The sequence below is a fragment of the Anser cygnoides genome, chromosome 4, assembly GCF_040182565.1.
Source record: "Anser cygnoides isolate HZ-2024a breed goose chromosome 4, Taihu_goose_T2T_genome, whole genome shotgun sequence".
Classification (NCBI taxonomy): domain Eukaryota; kingdom Metazoa; phylum Chordata; class Aves; order Anseriformes; family Anatidae; genus Anser; species Anser cygnoides.
In genome coordinates this window covers 80,968,718-80,981,273 of record NC_089876.1, presented here as the reverse complement: position 1 = coordinate 80,981,273, position 12,556 = coordinate 80,968,718, and the positions used below count along the sequence as shown (strand labels likewise).

Sequence of the window (12,556 nt, the reverse complement as noted above, 5' to 3'; positions counted from 1 at the left end):
CCACCTAGAGCACCTCCAAAAGAGAAACTGGAATTTTACTCTATTGGATGTAGTTAAAAAAACTGCAGCGACAACCGCACCCCAAAAATAACACCTACCTCTGTTCATCACTCACCAGAGTCACTCCAGAGGTAGCTCGGGTCGTGACGTCCTGTACTGCACACTGCGTTTCAGCCTGAACAAAGGAAAACACAGTCAGAAGACAAACATTCAGCTGACAGCATTAGCACCCATCCCTCAACAACAGAAGTCACCCCATATTTAATGTTTTTGTTTCAAAACAACAGTCCACTTGCCTCTGTACCTGCAAGTTAGATCCAAGCTCCAAAGGAACGGCCACCATCACCCATGCCACCTGGGAACACAGAAGGACAAAACGACCACTGTGCTTGCAAGCGACCACCTGCCACATTGCTCCTCTGTCCCAAACAGCCTCACCTCAGACCCTCAGAGGGAAACACCTGAATGTCTTCCCTTCGCTTCAGATAAGGGATCACCAGGCTGATAAAACTCCCACCTTCCCTCACTGCTCCGTGACACGGGGATTTCCCTGTCCAAGACTTCATGAAGCCCCTGCAGAGACAAGAGAAAAGCACACCCTGAGGCACCTCATAGCCACAGCGTACCTGCTGCAATACCTCTCTCTTCCCAGCTCCTTTACTTCAGCTGCTCACCAGCTCGAACTGAGACTCTTCGCTCACAGCGCCACGGCAAACTCTGCCCGGGCCACACAACACACACTGCACAAGCTACGTTGTTTAAGACACACGAGCTGGAACGTTCCTGCCCAACAATCAGTGGCATCGCACAGGAAGGATGCCGCACGCTCCTAGAAACCAAACCTACCAGTCCTGAACAGCTCCCCTGCCAGACAATTCCCCACCTCCTCCTGCCAACCACGCTCAGCACACACACTATTTGGCTCTCAAAAGAAAAAAAAAAAGTAATACCATACACACACAAAAAAAACAACTGAGCTCCACAAATGCCAAAAAGCCATGCACACCAGAAGCCCCAGCAGGGGTATTCACAGACTTACCCTTTACAGATGAAAAAGGTAACTCTGATACGACCCTGCTCAGTCTCTTGGTAGTACTGCACCTACGTGGTCAAGCCTCTTGTAGTGTGTAATCAAGCTCTTTTTAGTCCTCTGGAGAGTTACACAAGTGGCTTCATACGTCTAGAGATTCAAATATAACCCAAAAACACAAGTGGATCCCACCATCCCAAAAACAAGTGAGCCAGCGACCTCTGCTAAATATCCCTCTAGTAAGTGATTTCCAAGCACTTAAAATCTAGAAATCCATAGACTCCAACCTGCCCAAAGAACCCTGCAACTGACTGAAGGAAAGCAAAGCACTTACCCCAAAGAGCAGCCCAGGCACAATGAACTCCCTAATGGCATACCTGGGGCTCATATACCATTTGGCCCCGCCCAGCACCCAAACCCAATCACCTGGGAAAGGGGAGGGGCAAAGCACAAGAAAGTAGAAAGAGAGCAGGAGCAACAGCTGTGGTGGTTTGTTTCTTGTTTCTGTTTACTGTGTTTTTTTTTTTTAAATCTGGTTTAGCTCAATAGCATGCAGACTGCAGACAAGAGAACTGGGGTGATTCTAGAAGCAACAATACCCATGCTTTTGCTGCAGCTTTGAATATTGAAAGGACAATACGACCAAGCAAGTAACTGAAATTTTTTCACCTAGAGTTAGCTCAAACCTTTATTTATATAGAAAGAAAAATCTGGGAGCATAACAGATTACATGCAAGAAAAAAAATCAATTCCATGTAATAACATCACTCGCAGGAAAAATCACGTACTTGAGTAGGCTATCTGAAAACCAAAAGGCTATGCTGATGGGTCAAAACACACTACAGGACAATGGAGCCTGGCCCTCTGCTGCACCAACTTAAAACTCATCCCTACACTCACCAAGGTGCAACCCCAACCCAAACACAGACACACCATTTCAGCCTCAACACAGTTTTGGAAACTGCTGGAAAGCAGGCTTCATCCTCAGGCTACACGGGATGGGGCTTCAGGCACCGCTTCACCTACTGAAGACGACCACCATCATCAGGAGCTGCCACGCCAGACCACCTTTTTCCTCTGCAACACCTTTCTCAGGAACCAAACAGCATTCCAGTGACCTGCTTTGCTCCTATTCTAAAGACTATCACAGCCCACCTTGCCTGTGGCACCTGATAAGCAGAACAGAAAGCAACCACAGCAATAAAAGCCACTGCACCCTCAGGACAGTTACTCTCATCCCCTCCTTTACCTCAGCCGCTTACCTACCCCACGTGGCAGATGCTTCCACCCGTTCTCTGAAGCCGCCTATAGCACCTCTAAAAGAGAAACTGGAATTTTACTCTATTTGATATAGTTAAAAAAACTGCAGCGACAACCGCACCCCAAAAATAACACCTACCTCTGTTCATCACTCACCAGAGTCACTCCAGAGGTAGCTCGGGTTGTGACATCCTGTACTGCACACTGCGTTTCAGCCTGAACAAACGAAAACACAGTCAGAAGACAAACATTCAGCTGACAGCATTAGCACCCATCCCTCAACAACAGAAGTCACCCCATATTTAATGTTTTTGTTTCAAAACAACAGTCCACTTGCCTCTGTACCTGCAAGTTAGATCCAAGCTCCAAAGGAACGGCCACCATCACCCATGCCACCTGGGAACACAGAAGGACAAAATGACCACTGTGCTTGCAAGCCACCACCTGCCACATTGCTCCTCTGTCCCAAACAGCCTCACCTCAGACCCTCAGAGGGAAACACCTGAATGTCTTCCCTTTGCATCAGATCAGGGATCACCAGGCTGATAAAATTATCACCTTCCCTCACTGCTCCGTGACACGGGGATTTCCCTGTCCAAGACTGCACGAAGCCCCTGCAGAGACAAGAGAAAAGCACACCCTGAGGCACCTCACAGCCACAGCGTACCTGCTGCAATACCTCTCTCTTCCCAGCTCCTTTACTTCAGCTCCTCACCAGCTCTGAGATTCTTCGCTTCAGTTTCCCCATTGACTGGGTAATCCAGGTTCACAATCTATCCGGTGCTTCACTGAAAATACACAGCTGCTGGCCTGTTACAAGTCAATTTTCTTTTTTCCTTGACTGTTTTCCTCTTTGAGGTGGTAATGTTTCTTACACCATGATTTCCAACCAATTGCTCTAAGGATTCTGGTTGTCTGCATTTCACAAGGTCGTCTGGTAAGCTTTCTTATCACTGCAAGCATATCTCAATACCACCTTCCTTCCCTCTAAACAATGTAACTCTGTGCAAAAACTTTTATTCCCACAACCTTGATCTCCTTACCCTAAAATCCTTATTCCCTTTAACCCTAACAACTCTAACCACAACCCTAACCCTTCATATCAACCCCCCGACACTAATGACACTGACTAATGATCCAAACCCCAAACTGCCCCTAACCCTAGGCAACCCACAAAGAAACTGACACAAAGCTGAAAACTACAAAAAAGGCAAAACCCTGGATACAGACCCCAAATCACAAACACGCGACCAAAATGCTACAGAAAAGCCCCAGACACAGGCCCCAAGCACTACAGCTAGGCCCCAGAAGCTCAAGACGCATCCCAAAGCCAAAATGCAAGCCCCAAACGCTACAGAAAAGCCACCAAACACCAGACGCAGGCTGCAGAAGTCTACAAGCGGGCCACAGCCCACCCCCAGACACAGGCCCCAACCACACCCAGATGCAGACCCCAACTGTCCACAAGCAGCTCCCAACCCGCCCCCCATGAACTGGACCCTACCCCACCCCGATGCAGGCCCCAGGCCCCAGCCCCAGCCCCCGCCCCCACACCCCAGACTCAGGCCCCAAAGGTGTACAAGCAGGCCCCTACAGTATACAAGCAGCTCACAACCAGCCCCCCAGAGGCAGGCCCCAACCCCCTCCAGACGCAAGCCCGAAAGGTGTACAACCAGCTCCAACACCCCCCCCCGACAAGACGCAGGCCCCAAGCCCCCCCAGACACAGGCCCCAAAGGTGTACAAGCAACTCCCCACCCTCCCTCCCCAGAGGCAGGCCCCAAAGGTGTACAACCAGCACCCGACCCCCCCCCACATACAAGCCCCAAAGGTGCACAAGCAGCTCCAAACCTCCCCCCCCATCCCAGGCTTCCAGTGTACGAGCAGCTCCCAAACCCCCCAACACAGGCTCCTATACTGTACAACCAGCTCTGAACCCCCCCGCTCCCCAGAGACACAGGCACCAAGCCCCCACAGATGCAGGCCCCAAGGGTGTGCAAGCAGCTCCCAACCAGCGCCCCCCCCCAGAGGCAGGCCCCAAAGCCCCATAGAGGGAAGTCCCTGCAGTGTACAAGCAACTCCCAACCCCCACAGATACAGATCCCTACACTGTAGGAGCAGCTTCCAACCCCCCCAGATGCAGGCCCTGACACCCCCCCCCAAAACACAGTCCCCAAAGGTGTACAAGCAGCTCCACACCCCCCCAAGACACAGGCCCCAAAAGCCTAAATATATGCCAAGAAAGTACTAATGCAGGTGCCAAACGCTACAGACAGGCCCAAAAGCACAGGCACACGCCCCAGATGCTCGAGGCCGAGACGTAACTTGGCTTTCTGAATTACTGGAAAGCGGCTTTCCTTCTCAGCGAGGTGTGCGCAGGCTAGACAGGATGGGGCTTCAGGCACCTCTTCACCTGTGGAAACACACTGCCATCAGGCACTGCCATGCCAGACAAGCTTTTTCTGTTAAAACACCCTTCTCAGATGCCCCGCGGCATTCAAGTGACCTGCTTTGCTCCGATTCTAAAGACTAGTGTCACAGCCCACCTTGCCTGTGGCACCTGACCAACAGAAGAGAAAGCAACCATACCGTTTGGAAACCGTCACTGCACGTGCCGCTCCTTGATGCTCTGTAACCTCTTCTCAAATCCTCAGCCACTTCTGTGTAGAGCCTGCCATGACACCTGCAAAGCAAGATGGATACCCTTCGCAGTCACCTTGCGCAACTTGGCCATTCTGCTCCAACCCCACTCACGACCAGCCTGCCCTTCTCGTGCTGCTATTCATAGTGCAACTTGGCCCCTCTGAGTCTGTGCGAGGCACCTGCGAAAGAAAAAGAAAAGCATAGGCCGCGGCAGCATCCAAAGCCGCAGCACAGCTAGGACAGGTACTCTCACCTGCTCCCTTACTCTGCCCCCTCACCTGCCCTCGAGGCAGATGCTTCCATCTGCTCTCTTAAGCCAGCTACAACACCTCTGGAATATAAACAGGACTTTAACTGTATTTTGTGTAGTTAAGTAACTGCAGTGACAACCGCACCCCTAAAATAACTGCTGCATCTGTTCATCGCTCACCTTGCCAAAACCAGCTCTGGTTGTGAAGTCCCAGGTCGTACGCTGTGTTTCAGCTTTAACAAATGAAAACAGTCAGAAAATAATCATTCAGATGCCAGCATTAGCACCCATCCCTCAACAACACAAGGGACCCCATGGCTAATTTTATCATTTCAAAACAGCAGCCCCCTTGCCTCAGCACCTGGAAAGTAGATCAAGCCAGTCACCGGGTTGCCTACCGAGTCCTTGACAGTTCCAAAAGGAGCTCTTTCCTGTGACCAGTTCCTCCTAAGGTTTACCCCTCTACTGGGGAGGGGAAAGAAATACAAACAAAAAATCAAAACCCCACATCTGCGAGCTTTCAAGATTCAATGACAGACCTCTCCTCTAGCACTATTCAAGCACTATGAAAAACAGCTGCTCGCAAGCAGCTCAGGTCTCCCCCTCCACATTTGCCAAACACCACAGAGATGACTCTGTGCCAGCTGCCCTTCAGTACGTGCCCAGAGGCAGACCTGATGTCTTTGCCAAAACAGTCCGGACAATGTATTAGTACACCGATGGACCGCCACGTTAGTTACCATCACTAACCGCCAGGCAGGACAGCTCCAGGCCAAACACACACACACAGGCACGCTACAAACGTTACGAACAAAACACAGAACACAAGGCGCAAAAAAAAAGAGGACTCCCAGAGGGAAGCCCTACAGCTAGTCAGAACAGGTGCTCTGCAGCAGACCCAAGGAGAGATTCAAGTGTCACGACATGCGACTGGAAGCAACTGCCAGAACTGGGATGATGGAGGCATAAAAAGCCTGCCTTTAAGACAAGAGACCAGAAGGATGGGGAGTGCAAACCCCAGAAGAAATCTCTTAGGAAATGAATTCCCAAGCAAGAGCTCCTGATGAAGCCCACATGACTTCCGCAACAGCGAGGATGGAAGCAGATGCCATCTGAAACCGAATATGATGCACAAGACCTGAAATACATCTGCGCTTTAAGCTGCGACTGCAATACAAGAAGTGCTCGGATCAGACCCATGATGACAAAACAAGCATTTAGGACCTTTGGTACGGCTAACAAGTTGCCTTTCTAGTCTGTCCAGTGCAAAAAGCAATGAGGATATCAAGACCTGAGGAGCACGTAAAATATGATGATCACATCAAGAAACATTTGACACAAAGACCCGAGGAGTGCATGACACAGAACACACACTGCAGAAGCAGCACTACAAGACAAATAAACAGATGGGAACTGTCCTGCCTGGCACATACACTCACACTACAAAATAGCCCCTGCTCCTTCTATTAGCCTGGTGACCCAGCCTCAAGCAGCCTGAAGGTGACCCAGCCTGAACCACCTTCACAGTGGCACCAAGTATATTCAGCCGGCTGGCTCCATGCTGCTCCGGCTCCCAGCTCCCATCAGCCACACCACATATGCAAATACCAGGTGCCCCTCAACTTAGCTCTCAGATTGCTGGATGGTAAATTCCCTCCACCTCAAGAAATGCACAGACACTGAGAGACATCTGAGTCCATGGCCAGGCTTATCATCATCTGCAAAAACAGCGTACCAGCATTCACTAGCACACCGGCCCTGATGCCCACCTCCTCCGCAATACTGACTACCACTGAAGCAACATACGGTTGTGCTCACCCGTTCCTCTCTGAGTCCAAGCTCCAACAGCACAGCCAGTATCACCCACACCACCTGGGAAAACAAAGGGATAAAATGATCGTTGTGTTCTCAAGTAATCACCCACCACACTGCTCCTCTATCCCACCCAGCCTCACCTCAGACCCTCAGCAGATTCTGAGGAAGGCCTGCTGCAGCACCTGCTAAACCAGGGGAAACACTTCAAGGACTTGCCTTAGGGGGACCTTGCTTAGGGACACTGACTGGGCTGACGACCCTCTCGCCTTTCCTCAGCACTCCATAATGTGGGGATTCACCTCTCCAAGGCTGCAGGAAGCACCCACAAAAGAAAAAAAAGAAAAGGCAGATCCTCAGGCACCTCACAGGCACAGCCTACCTGCTGCAATACCTCTCTTTCACTAGCTCTTTTTCTTCAGCTGCTCACATGCTCCAACTCGGCCGGGCCGGCACCACAGACTGGTGGTGCTTTCCACACTGCTGGAAAGCAGGCTTTATCCTCAAGGCACGTGCAGGCTAGATGAGATGGGGCTCCAGGCACCTCTTCACCTGTGGAAACACACTGCCATCAGACACCGCCATGCCAGACAAACTTTTCCTGTTAAAACACCCTTCTCAGATGCCCTGCGGCATTCCAGTGACCTGCTTTGCTCCCATTCTAAAGACTGATGTCACAGCCCACTTTGCCTGTGGCACCTGATCAACAGAAGAGAAAGCAACCGCAGCGCTTGGAAACCATCCCTGCACGTGCTGCTCCTTGTCACTCTCCGGCCTCATCTCAAATCCTCAGCCACTTCTGTGTAGAGCCTGCCATGGCACCTGCAAAGCAAGACAGAGACCTTTCATAGTCACCTCGTGCTACTTGGCCATTCCGCTCCAACCCAGCTCATGACCAGCCCCCCTACTTAAGCAGCTCTTCAGAATGCAGTTTGCTCCTTTAAGCCTGTGCGAGACACCTGTGAAAGAGGAAGAAAAGCATAGGCTAAGGCAGCATCCAAAGCCGCAGCACAGCTAGGACAGTTACTCTCATCTGCTGCCTTACCTCTACCCGCTTACCTACCCCGAGGCAGATGCTTCCATCTGCCCTCTTAAGCCAGCTACAACACCTCTAAAACAGAATAGAGGGGTCACTTAGAGTGACAGTGACAACCGCAACCCAACTATAACTGCTCCATTTGTTCATCGCTCACCTTGCCAGAGGCAGCTCTGGGTGTGACGTCCCAGGTTGTACGCTGTGTTTCAGCTTTAACAAATGAAAACATAGAAGGTAATCATTCAGCTGCCAGCATTAGCACCCATCCCTCAACAACACAAGGGACCCCATGTCTAGTTTTATCATTTCAAAACAGCAGACAACTTGCCTCGGCACCTCAGAAGTAGATCAAGACAGTCACCGAGCTGCCGAACGAGAGCTTGACAGCTCCAGAAGGAGCTCTTTCCTTTGACCGGTTCCTCCTAAGGTTTATCTAGGACTGGAGAAAAATAAAAACACTCCACATCTGCGAGCTTTCAAGATTCAATGACAGACCTCTCCTCTAGCACTATTCAAGCACTATGCAAACAGCTGCTCGCAAGCAGCTCAGGTCTCCCCCTCCACATTTGCCAAACACCACGGAGATGACTCTGTGCCAGCTGCCCTTCAGTACGTGCCCAGAGGCAGACCGGATGTCTTTGCCAAAACAGTCCGGACAATGTATTAGTACACCGCCACGTTAGCTACCATCACTAACTGCCAGGCAGGACAGCTCCAGGCCAAACACACACACAGGCATGCTACAAACGTTACAAACAAAACACAGAACACAAGGCGCAAAAAAAGGACTCCCAGAGGGAAGCCATACAGCGACAGCAAGTCAGAACAGGTGCTCTGCAGCAGACCCAAGGAGAGACTCAAATGTCACGACATGCGACTGGAAGCAACTGCCAGAACTGGGATGATGGAGGCATAAAAAGCCTGCCTTCAAGGCAAGAGACCAGAAGGATGGGGAGTGCAAACCCCGGAAGAAAAATGCTTCGGAAATGAACTCCCAAGACAGAGCTCCTGATGAAGCCCACATGACTTCCGCAACAGCGAGGATGGAAACAGATGCCATCTGAAACCGAATATGATGCACAAGACCTGAAACATCTGCGCTTTAAGCTGCGACTGCAAGTCAAGAAGTGCTCAGATCAGCCCTACGATGATGAAACAAGCATTTAGGACCTTTGGTGTGGCTAACAAGTTGCCCATCTAATCCGTCCAGTGGAAAAAGGCAATGAGGATATCAAGACCTGAGGAGCGCGTAACACATGATGATCACATCAAGAAACATTTGATACAAAAAAATTACACGCACAGAAGAAATGATCTCTTTAGGCTCCCACTGCAAGATAAGAAATGCTCAGCTTCCAATTGAGCATCAGCATTATTCCAGTGAGGTCAAGTGTTCAACACCCTCAGGACGGCTTCCCCAGGGCCTGCCAAGCACCAGGAGCAACAGCACAGCACAGACAACACAGAACACAGACACCAAGCTGGAACTGCCCTGCCTGGCACGTGCTCAAGCCCTACCTGACAGAATCCCACGCCCCCACACACTGTCTGACCATGATCAATCCTAAAAGGCCCCATCCACAGCAATGACTTAAAAGCACAGACCCTCGCCCTATGTGTGCATTCAAAACCCGAAAGCAAACATAGCACTTGCCCCACAACTTAGCTTGGGAATGATGGGAGGCAGGTTCCATCCTCATCAAGGAACACGAAGGCTAGCCAGGACATTGCTTCCGGCACGAGGCTCCTCTTCACCTGCAGAAATAAAGTGCCATCGGGCACTGGCACACCAGCCAAACGTCTTCTAGTGAAACACCCACCTCAAAAACAAAACAGTAGTCCGCTGACCTGCTCTGCTACTGAAGTCAGATAGACCAACTCCAGACAACTGCCCGCCTTCCCCTGCCAACCACCCCCAAACACACAGTATTTGCCCCTGGACTTAATTCTCAGGGGTCACAATCCATCCTCAAGGTGGACCACAGAAGCCAACTAGGATGTCCCCCCTATCTTCTTCGTCCCCGGAAAAGAGGAGTCACCCAGAGGTGGGACCAATAGACTACCAAACCAAAACCAATGCCCTTTTTCCAACTGTACTCCACTCACCTTCCCGATCCAGGCTTAGCGCTTCCATTTACTGTGCTGAGCCAAGGTCACGTAGCTTAGACCAAGGAGAAAGAACAAACAAAAATGACAATCCACAAAACAGTCTATACCCACTCCTCTTCTTTCCTCCCCTACCCCAACAGCCAAGAAGCCCCAGACCCACGTTCCCCAACCCAGTACCACCGCTTCGCTCACCTAACATCCCAAGGAGATGCATCACGCTCCCAGCTCCTCTTGTGCTCAGAGCATCTCCAGCATTTCAGGAACTGGAACCGCTGACGCCTGGCGCGCCTCAGGAACGTGGCAGGAGATGTACTCTGCTGTCACAAGGTGCTTCCAAAGCCTGCATAACAGGCAAAGCAGACCAACACAATCCACTGACCAACTCAGGGCCCACACTGCCGTCCACTCACCCTCATGCCTCATTCAAGTGTCCGTGCCCATGCCCTGGGCTACAAGAAACAAAAAGAGGAGGTCATATCCGTGGTGGACATGCAAATAGTACAGCTCCTTGCAGAGGACTCAAACACAGAGACGAGAGCCAGGAAAAAAAAACCCTCAGGTCCACAAATGCCAAAAGGCCATGAATGCACAGCAGCCCCAACAGGGGTAATCACAGACTTACCCTTTACAGATGAGAACGGTGACCCTGCTCAGTCTCTTGGTAATGCTACCGTGCTTATGCGGTCGAGGAACCGTACCCCACCATTTCTTAAAAACGAGTTAGCCGGCAATACCTCCTAAGCACACCTCTATTACGTGAATTCCAAGCACTTAAAAACTAGAAGGCTGCAACGTCTAAAGACTCTACAGCCACACAAACCACAGGCAAAAGCTCCAAAACTATAACAAACTGTCCCTAACCCTGAAAAAGACTACCCCTTACACGCCTACTGCTGCTCTTTTCAGATGCATGCTTACACAGGGAGCTTCGATGATACTTATCTCCTAAACCCTGCTCCATCACTTTGCCACCAAGGTTATAACTTTCATAATATTTGGCTTAAATCAGCAAAAATCATAAGGGACCCAGAACCACAAAGCAAACACACAAAGTAAGATTGCCACAATATCCGTAAACACGCTATAACAATTACTCACCTGAAGAAGAGCTGCATGCAATACAGGCACCTATTACTAGATTGGTTTACTCTAACAGATCCTACTAGTTGTTACCTCACAAAGATGGGCGTACCGGTCTCTACTTGGAAACGCATCGGTCCATAGACTCTTAACCACCTAAAGAAACCTGCAACTCACTGAAGGAAAAACAAAGCACTTACCCCAAAGAGCAGCCAGGCAGAATGAGCTCTCTGATGGGATGCCTGTGACTCAATGACCACTAGGCCCTCCCTGGAACCCAAAGCCAATCACCTGGGAAAGGGGAGGGGCAAAACACAAGAAAGTAGAAAGAGGAGAAGCAGCAGCTGTGGTTTATTTTTTTTTGCTTCAGCTTTGAATATTGAAAGCTTTTCTCCTCTACAACTCCTGTCTCAGGAACCAAACAGCATTCCAGTGACCTGCTTTGCTCCTATTCCAAAGACTATCACAGCCCACCTTGCCTGTGGCACCTGATAAGCAGAACAGAAAGCAACCACAGCAGCAAAAGCCACTGCACCCTCAGGACAGTTACTCTCATCCCCTCCTTTACCTCAGCCGCTTACCTACCCCACGTGGCAGATGCTTCCACCCGTTCTCTGAAGCCACCTAGAGCCACCTCCAAAAGAGAAACTGGAATTTTACTCTATTTGATATAGTTAAAAAAACTGCAGCGACAACCGCACCCCAAAAATAACAGCTACCTCTGTTCATCACTCACCAGAGTCACTCCAGAAGTAGCTCGCGCCGTGACGTCCTGTACTGCACACTGCGTTTCAGCCTGAACAAAGGAAAACACAGTCAGAAGACAAACATTCAGCTGACAGCATTAGCACCCATCCCTCAACAACAGAAGTCACCCCATATTTAATGTTTTCGTTTCAAAACAGCAGTCCACTTGCCTCTGTACCTGCAAGTTAGATCCAAGCTCCAAAGGAACGGCCACCATCACCCATGCCACCTGGGAACACAGAAGGACAAAATGACCGCTGTGCTTGCAAGCAACCACCTGCCACACTGCTCCTCTGTCCCAGCCAGCCTCACCTCAGACCCTCAGAGGGAAACACCTGAATGTCTTCCCTTCGCTTCAGATAAGGGATCACCAGGCTGATAAAACTCCCACCTTCCCTCACTGCTCCGTGACACGGGGATTTCCCTGTCCAAGACTTCATGAAGCCCCTGCAGAGACAAGAGAAAAGCACACCCTGAGGCACCTCACAGCCACAGCGTACCTGCTGCAATACCTCTCTCTTCCCAGCTCCTTTACTTCAGCTGCTCACCAGCTCGAGCTGAGATTCTTCGCTCACAGCGCCGCGGCAAAC

The 12,556-nt window shown here is 50.5% G+C and overlaps 2 long non-coding RNA genes across 11 annotated transcripts; both read right to left on the bottom strand.

Moving 5' to 3' along the window:
• Window positions 1-129: 129 nt before the first annotated feature.
• On the bottom strand, window positions 130-6,113 carry LOC136790771 (uncharacterized). Of its 2 annotated transcripts, none has more exons than XR_010831368.1 (6): window positions 5,544-6,113; window positions 4,879-5,415; window positions 3,006-4,702; window positions 439-573; window positions 305-355; window positions 130-175 (listed from the first exon to the last, which is right to left on the bottom strand). It is a non-coding gene; the product is annotated as an uncharacterized lncRNA (long non-coding RNA). The 2 variants fall into 2 exon arrangements; XR_010831369.1 differs by having other exon boundaries at window positions 161-175; window positions 518-573.
• Window positions 6,114-6,136: 23 nt separating this feature from the next.
• LOC136790772 (uncharacterized) lies at window positions 6,137-12,033 on the bottom strand. 9 transcript variants are annotated; one of them, XR_010831375.1, is made up of 11 exons: window positions 11,956-12,033; window positions 11,420-11,853; window positions 10,332-10,479; window positions 10,137-10,191; window positions 8,359-9,785; window positions 8,188-8,240; window positions 7,694-8,105; window positions 7,425-7,546; window positions 7,214-7,306; window positions 7,001-7,054; window positions 6,137-6,900 (listed from the first exon to the last, which is right to left on the bottom strand). It is a non-coding gene; the product is annotated as an uncharacterized lncRNA (long non-coding RNA). The 9 variants fall into 9 exon arrangements; XR_010831371.1 differs by lacking the exons at window positions 11,420-11,853; window positions 11,956-12,033 and having other exon boundaries at window positions 6,141-6,900; window positions 7,694-7,816; window positions 7,903-7,953; window positions 8,058-8,105; window positions 10,332-11,410; XR_010831377.1 differs by lacking the exons at window positions 11,420-11,853; window positions 11,956-12,033 and having other exon boundaries at window positions 6,139-6,900; window positions 8,359-9,850; window positions 10,332-11,410.
• Window positions 12,034-12,556: the final 523 nt, after the last annotated feature.